The sequence below is a fragment of the Natrix helvetica genome (assembly GCF_964273705.1).
Source record: "Natrix helvetica genome assembly, chromosome: 1".
In the NCBI taxonomy this organism is placed as follows: domain Eukaryota; kingdom Metazoa; phylum Chordata; class Lepidosauria; order Squamata; family Natricidae; genus Natrix; species Natrix helvetica.
The window spans coordinates 27,358,963-27,367,120 of record NC_138548.1 but is presented as its reverse complement, the minus strand read 5'-3'; the positions used below and the strand labels follow the sequence as shown (position 1 = coordinate 27,367,120).

Sequence of the window (8,158 nt, the reverse complement as noted above, 5' to 3'; positions counted from 1 at the left end):
AAGGTTGTGAGAATGTGTGGTGGAAGCTATGCCTTCCTCAGTTTCCTAAGAAAGTAAAGACACTGCTGGGCCTTCCTTGTTATGGAACCAGTGTTGAGGGACCAGGTGAGATTCTCTGCCAGGTGAACACCAAGGAATTTGGTGCTCTCTACAATCTCCACGGAGGAGCCATTGATCTTCAGCGGGGAGCAGTCGTGTTGTGTCCTCCTGAAGTCAACAACCATCTCTTTTGTTTTGTCTACATTCATAGACAGGTTGTTGGCTTTACACCAGTTCGTTAACTTCTCCACCTCCTCTCTGTATGCTGTCTCGTTGTTCTTGCTGATAAGACCCACCACGGTCGTGTCATCAGCAAACTTTATGATGTGATTTGAACTGTGCATTGCTACAGAGTTGTGCGTCAGCAGGGTGAACATCAGGGCACTGAGCACACAGCCCTGAGGGGCTCCAGTGCTCAGTATGATGGTGTTAGAAGTATTGTTCGCGATCCGGACTGTTTGAGGTCTTCCAGTCAAAAAGTCCAGGATCCAGTTACCTGTTCAGGCCCAACAGGGTCAGCTTCCCCATCAGATGTTGGGGAATGATAGTGTTGAATGCTGAACTAAAGTCTATGAACAGCATTCGTACGTATGAGTCTTTGTTTTCCAGGTGAGTGAGAGCTAGATGGAGTGTAGTGGAAATGGCGTCATCGGTGGAGCGATTCGAGCGTTATGCAAACTGCAGTGGATCCAATGTTACAGGCAGCAGGGTCTTTATGTGCCTCATGACAAGCCTCTCGAAGCACTTCATGATGATGGGAGTAAGTGCAATGGGACGGTAGCCATTGAGGCAGGGCACTGATGGTTTCTTCGGCACGGGGACGATGGTCGTTGTCCTGAAGCACATTGGGACAACAGTGGTACTCAGAGAGATGTTGAAGATGTCGGTGAAAACATTTGCCAGTTGGTCTGCACGTCCTCTGAGCACTCTGCCAGGAATATTGTCTGGTCCTGCAGCTTTCCGTGGGTTGACTCTGCTTAGAGCTGTCGTCACGTCAGTAGTGGAGAGACAAAGTATCTGGTCGTTGGAAGGAGGTGTCGTCTTATCATCTATAGATAGCTAAGATAGACAGACAGGCAGATACTGTATTTTTCGGAGTATAAGACGCACCCCCCCCCAAAAGAGGATAAAAATTTGGGTGCGTCTTATACACTGAATGTAGCCCCACACACACACCGGCCCCAACCTTTTGGTCTCTGCCTCCCAGCAATTTACCTCCTTGCAGCAAAAGGAGAAAATAGGGCTTGCAAAGGCTGCAATAGGCTATAGCAGCGATGGCGAACCTTTTTTGGCTCGCGTGCCACAAGTGGGGGGAGCGCAGGAGGGTCGTGTGCGGGCGTGCCGCACCCATAATGCAATGCGCAACCCCCCCGTGTGCATATGCACACAACGGGCGCGACCCCCCCCATTTTTACATGCTTTTTTCGCCCTCCCCAGGCTCCAGAGGCTTTATAGGAGCCTGGGGAGGGCGAAAAGAGCCTCCCACGCCCCCCCCTGAGGCCCTCCGGAGGCTTCAGGGACCGTCCGGAGGCTTCCCTGAAGCCTTCGGAACGCTTAAAACGACCCTCCGAGGAAACCGGAAGTGACTTCCGGTTTCCTCGGAGGGTCATTTTAAGCGTTCCGAAGGCTTCAGGGACCATCCGGAGGCTTCCCTGATGCATTTGGAGCGCTTAAAACGACCCTCCGAGGAAACCGGAAGTCACTTCCAGTTTGCTCGGAGGGGCGTTTTAAGCGTTCCGAAGGCTTCAGGGACCGTCCGGAGGCTTCTCTGACACCTTTGGAGTGCTCAAAACGACCCTCCGAGCAAACCGGAAGTGACTTCTGGTTTGCTCGGAGGGTCGTTTTAAACATTCCAAAGGCTTCAGGGAAGCCTCCGGAAGGTCCCTGAAGCCTCCGGAGGGCCTCCGGGGGGGGAAAGACTCTTTTCGCCCTCCCCAGTCTCCTATAAAGCCTCTGGAGCCTGGGGAGGGTGAAAAATGGCTTTTAAAAAGGATGAAATTAGCTGGCCAGCGCGCATGCGCGCTGGCCAGCTGATAGGGCAGCACCTCGCGTGCCCTGACAAATGGCTCCGCGTGCCACCTGTGGCATGCGTGCCATAGGTTCACCATCACTGGGCTATAGCAATACCTGGAGCCTGAAAGAGCTGATGATGGGAAGCCTAGGCTGAAATTGAAAGTGAAACTTGCTGTTTGCTCCAAGAGGCAAATTGCTAGGAGGCAGAGGCAGATTTTTTTTCTTGTGAAAATCAGGCTGTTTGCTGCAAGGAGGTAAGTCAATAACTATAAATGCCTATAGAATGTTCAAATTCGTAGACCTATTTTTTAAAGACTGCTTTATTATTGTTCTAGACAGCTTAACAAAATGAAAAAGCTTTTTAAAATAAATGCTTGATCTAAAGAGGCCCAGTGCTATTGTATCTTCTTTTAAATAGCAGAGAATAACTATACTTCCTGAAAGCCACATCAATTTTAACAGCATCTGTACAAGTCTAGCCTGAAATGTAACACTACAGTGTATATTGTCTGTATTGTTTGCTGTTTGTTGCAAGGAGGCAAATTGCTGGGAAGCAGATATTTTCCCTTTGTTTTCCTCCCCAAAAGCTAGGTGCATCTAATACTTCCGAAAAATATGGTAGATAGATGATAGACAGATAGATATAGGCAAATACAGACACAGGTAGGTAGGTAGGTAGAGATAGATCAATAGAGCGATATTGAGGAGAGATATATGAGAGAGAGAGAAACTGCTATATACGCTGGACTAAGTGGGACTTTGCTCAGACTAAGTAGGGCAACCTTCATGCTCATCCTGAACCCTCTGGAAGGACTCTATCCAGATTTATGTTGCTTCACCTCTTAGCTGAATGCCTCTTTTCAATAATCTACAATAAAACCCACTAAAAATGCAATCGAAACAAAAACATATACAGTACAATTAAATCAGATTCAAAATAAAGGCTCCATATAAACTAGGAAACAGCCAGGCAGTCATTCAAACAAAGAACTACAATATAATTCAAATGCCAATTCATAATCCTTGGATTTCCCCCCGCCCCCCCCGCCCCCCCGCCAAAGTCTTCACCTAACACTGACACCAGTCCAGTCCCACTGAGGAGGGAATTTTAAAAAATCTATGGGGGCAGCACAGAAAAAGTTATCCTGGCTAGTACAGATAGTCCTCAACTTACGACCACAAATTTTCTATTGCTAAGCGAGACATTTGTTAAGGGAGTTTTGACCGGTTTTACCACCTCTCTTGCCACAGTTGTTAATTTAAATCACTGCAGTTAAGTTAGTAACCTGGTTAAGTAAATCTGGCTTCCCCTTTGACTTTGCTTGTCGGAAGGTCGCAAAAGGGGATTGTGTTGACCCCAGGACACTGCAATGGTCATAAATACGAGTCAGTTGCCAAGCATTTGAATTTCGATCAGGTGACCACGGGGAGGATGCTACTGTCCTAAGTGTGAAAAACGGTCCCAAATCGCTTTTTTTCAGTGCTGTTATAACTTTGAACGGTCACTAAACGAATTGTTGTAAATCGAGGATTGCCTGCACCTGTTCTTTTTTTAAAAAACTGAAATTTGTCCTCCGACTGACTAGCCTTCGTTTAGTGACTCTATGGAATGGGAAAGGCGGGAGAACAGGAGCTGCACGAAGCATTGACTGCCGAGTGATCGGGGCATTCCGCCCCCCCCCCCCCCCATTCCTTCTCTTGCTTGCTCGCGCGAAGCTGCGCCTGCGAAGGGAGGTCTCCGGCCCCGGCTCTCCTCCTCCCGGGCGTTCCCAGCGCGCAAGCCCGCCCTCCCCTCGTTCTCTTCTCGGCCTGCTTCTGCTTTCTCCCTTCCCCGTCGCCCACTTCCGTCTCGATCGTCCGGAGAGCCCCCCCGTGCGCCGGGGAGCTCCAGGGGCAGCGCACGGGCAAGCGATGCCGCCTTGACCGCGGAGCCCTGAGGCTGGTAAGGCCAGCTCCGTTTCGCGCCGCGGTGGTTTGCCTAATTGCGCGCGGTTGCCTCTCGCCGCCCGGGTAGCTGGGAAAACGTTAGCCGAGGGCGATGTGCGAAGCGACCCCTACAGGGAAGTCGGGGGTACTGTGGGAGGGAAAAAGCGAAGAGGGAGCCCGGAGGGAAGAAGGCGAGAGGAGAGATCCGGGTGGAAAGTGGGTAACTGCCCGTGCCCCGCTCCGCAGACTCCGGGTATGTGAGTCGTTTGAAGGCAGAGAGGCTGCCCTTTGCTGTGGGGATCGGCGAGGGGGGACGAGATGGTGTGAATGCAAAGTGGCTGCGGGAAGAGGAAAGGAAGGAAGCCAGGGAGATGCAATTCCCAAGGAGAGGGGGCGCTATAGCCATTAGCCTTTTCCAGCACTGTGGCGTGCTGGCTGGGGAGGATGGGTGTGTGTGTAGTAGAATAGAATAGAGTAGAATTCTTTATTGGCCAAGTGTGGTTGGCGTCTTTGGTGCATATGCTCTCCGTGTACATAAAAAGACAAGATATATTCATGGAGAACCATAAGGTACAACACTTAATGTTAGTCCTAGGGTACAAATAAGCAATCAGGAAACAATCAATATAAATCGTAAGGATACAAGCAACAAAGTTAGAGTCATATATAGTCAAATATATCCCGCGAGTAGCTGGTAGGAAAACCTCAACTAGTTGGGCGAAGGTTTGGAGGCGTCAGAAAAGTGGAGTGCGTTTCCAAAGGCGAGGAATTAACCAAAGCTGGAGGGAAGCGACCGCGCCAGGGAGAGTAACGGGAGGGCAAGAGCAATAACGGGAGGTGAGAGAGCCGGGCAAACGGTCTAGTAGTAGACGATTCACTTTGCGGGGGTGGCGCAGGCTGAGAAAGTGGGCCGTTCTCTGGAGCAGCCGGAGCGGCTGGGAGAAAGAGAGAGAGATTTGAGGTGCGCGCGGGGGGGGGGGGGAGAAGCTTCTCCCGGCTAACGGAGGGGTGGCCGGTGGGACTCGAACGAAGGAGCCGCTGTGCGCCCGGCGCGGATTTGTCAGGTGGATGTGAAGGCGGCGTTCACGTGTGGATCGGGGGAGAGGGAAGAGGGGGGAGTTAACTACCCGAGGGAGGGAATCCAGACGGGGGAGAGGAAAATCGGAGGCGGCTCACCTCTGCCCCCCTCTGGGGCCGCCCCTTAGAGATGCTAATATCGTTCCAGTCCTCTTTCCTCCCTCCCCCCCACCCAAACACTCCGCTCAAGACCCCGAGACGGAGGGCTACAACAAAAGCCTCGTCTGTGGGGCCCTGGCGAGATTGCTGAAAGCGGCGGCGGCGATAGCAGAAGCGGGAAGGGTGACGTGTAGTTCGTGAGGCAGGTGAGATTTCGGGATCGGGGCAGGAAAAAGAGAGGTGTCCGGAACGCAGCTTAGGAGGACCCGGCGCCTCGTTCTCACGGCACTTAGAATAAAACTCCCGCTGGAAAGGAAGCCTGGTCTTCCTAACGCCGTCTCCGGAAGCTTTCTGGGAATCTTCCCACTTTTAAGGTGCTGCGTCTTTCTTTCTCCAGCGCTGAGTCTCACTTCTTCTCCTAAGCCCACCTGTCTCCTGAAAAAAAAAAACCCGCAGGTGAACGCTCTCCCCCCACTTCGTTTTCGTTTTGACTTGGACAATGGAGAAAGGGGAGGGGGGAGGACTAATCAGTTTCATTGTTTGTCAATTGCGCGCCTCTGTAATCTCTGGTAGCTATAAAGAAGTAACGTTATTGGGAGGGGAGACAGTAGGAAGGGGCTTGTTTAGCTTTAGCAAAAGATTTGGGGTGGGGGGAGATTCTTCAAATTTGCTCTTCCTTAGAAAAAGTTGAATGCCTCTTTGTGTTTGTGCCTCTGTGAGAAAGTCAGGCAACTTAAAATGCCGGGTGCCTAACTAAAGAGGGCTTTAGAACTGCCAACTGATCAAAGCTTGCTCTTTAAGTAACTTCAGAGGAAGGATTTATAACTGAGCAGGTTGGGCAAATGGAGAAAGATAGACCTTCCAAGCTTTAGAAGGTAGCAAAGTTTCTATCTTCAAGAAAAAAAAGAGGAGGATCAAATCAACTATGAAAGAATAGAATTGCTACTCTCATGGCTTAGTAGTATCGCTTACCCCCTTCATCCCCAATACTCTGGTTTCTTTCACTTTTTTTTACGTTTGGAGTAAAGCAAATGCATGAGCAGCATCTTTTTCAGAACAGCTAAAGAGGAGAAAAAAGTGTATAAGGTAATATGTTCCTACAAGTCATTTACTAGTGAAGTATTCATGGGTTACTCAGCTAATGTAATTAAGGGGGGGGGGTTTGCCATACGTTAAGAAACTAAAGGCTGAGTTCACACAATATATTGGGCTAAAATATGCCTGGCTAGTTTGTGTTTCAGTGATTGAGTTCTTCTAATAGAGTACCGTAGATTGGATAAAAATGAAAATGGATCATTTGGGTTCCAGCTGTTGTTTTAGTATTTTGTGTAAATGAAGCCCTCAGATTAAGCTAAGGTTTATGGGAGCATTGCACGGAGCAAATAATTCATTCACTTTTAATACGATGTATGCATGACCTGCACCCTTTGTTTGTGTGAATGTGCTTTATTGACTACGTGAGCTTGTTCCTTGGCAGCTTTAAACATATCAGCTTGGCTAAATTCTGCTAAGGAAAATATTGCAACTCTAATGTTTCCAAGTTCTCAGAATCTCAGTGTTTGAAGCAAACTCTCAGATAGGCTGAAGAACAAAAGATTATTCAAAATTACAGTATGGAAACTCTGATAATCATTTAATTGTTATTCCTGGACACAAATGAGAGCTTGTGGGACAAGGAGGGTCCCCCCACTGCATCTTTCTCTCCCCCTCTCAAGATCACCTTTTGAAAGTAGAAGAGTGTGGGGTTTTTTTGTTTTGTTTTTGAGGTTTTTCTCATGAGGGTTGGGTGAGTTAATTGTTCCATAGTACCCTTCTCTATAGGGAGGCGGTGGCTCAGTGGCTAAGATGCTGAGCTTGTCAATCAGAAAGGTCGGCAGTTTGGCAGTTTGAATCCCTAGCGCCACGTAACAGAGTGAGCTCCCATTACTTGTCCCAGCTTCCGCCAACCTAGCAGTTCGAAAGCATGTAAAAATGTAAGTAGAAAAATAGGTACCACCTTTGGTGGGAAGGTAACAGCATTCCGTGCACCTTCGGCATTTAGTCATGCCGGCCACATGACCACAGAGACATCTTCGGACAGCGCTGGCTCTTCGGCTTTGAATGGAGATGAGCACCACCCCCTAGAGTCGGGAACGACTAGCACAGATGTGTGAGGGGAACCTTTTTACCCTTCTCTAATTTCCATTCACATTTCACAGAATGAAAACTGGTGGGTCTGTAGGTTCCCCCTTCCCCTTATTAGTGGAAAGGTTTATTATGGAAAGACCCCATTACAAATGAAAACATTTACATATTCACAGTGTTTCACAAGTCTGCTTCAGGGCTATTATCATAAATTTTCTAGGGCTTTCCAAGCAACTTTATCTTTGGCTGAGCTTTCCTGGAACTCAGCCTGGTTAATCAACCCTCTTTCTTTGCAAATGCAAAAGAGGGTTTTCAAATTATTGGAAGTATTGCCTGGCCTGAATGAGTGGGAGGGGGAACGTGGGGATGGCAGTGATAAATGTTCGACTGGGTGGTGCAAATGATTGCTCTGCTCAGCAAATGAGGACAGTTATCAGCTGTAAAACTGACTTTCTTGGTGACCCTTGAAGTGGCTTGTGACATGATTGACTGCCACTATGGGTGCTGCATGCTCCTTTGTGTTCTGAGCTTCCCCTTAGAGATTTTCTTCCTGTGTTGCTCTGCTGAAGCTTCTCCAGGCAATTTGTGTTCCATTTATGAGACCAGAGACATTGTAAAATTGCTGATAAGTTAAAAATGGTTAGGAAACAAAATTGCATTTTGCCTGAATTATTCTCCTGTGCTCATTTTTTAAATTATCTACTTCAGCGGTGGGTTGCAGGCGGTACGCCCCGGTACGGGCATACCGGAGTCTGCCCGGAGAACCGGATACCGTTCCGGTACGGTGCTCCGGAGGGCCCACCCATCCGCCTGAGCTCCTTACTGTCTTTTAAAGCTTTCAGTGCTTCCGCGCACGCACATGGCGCGTACAGCACCTGTG

At 48.9% G+C, this 8,158-nt stretch overlaps 1 protein-coding gene across 7 annotated transcripts in view; it reads left to right on the top strand.

The window, feature by feature from the left end:
• Positions 1–3,832: 3,832 nt before the first annotated feature.
• The window catches only part of NIN (ninein), a 140,608-nt gene continuing 136,282 nt past the window's right edge, over positions 3,833–8,158 (top strand). For 2 of the 7 annotated variants that reach the window (XM_081948852.1, XM_081948861.1), the window contains exon 1: positions 5,775–6,240. The gene's annotated coding sequence lies outside the window, so the exon portion shown is untranslated. Of the gene's footprint in view, positions 3,995–4,143; positions 4,232–5,133; positions 5,361–5,439; positions 5,611–5,774; positions 6,241–8,158 lie in introns of those variants that run through there. The other 5 variants (XM_081948854.1, XM_081948858.1, XM_081948855.1 and 2 more) reach the window with 5 other exon arrangements.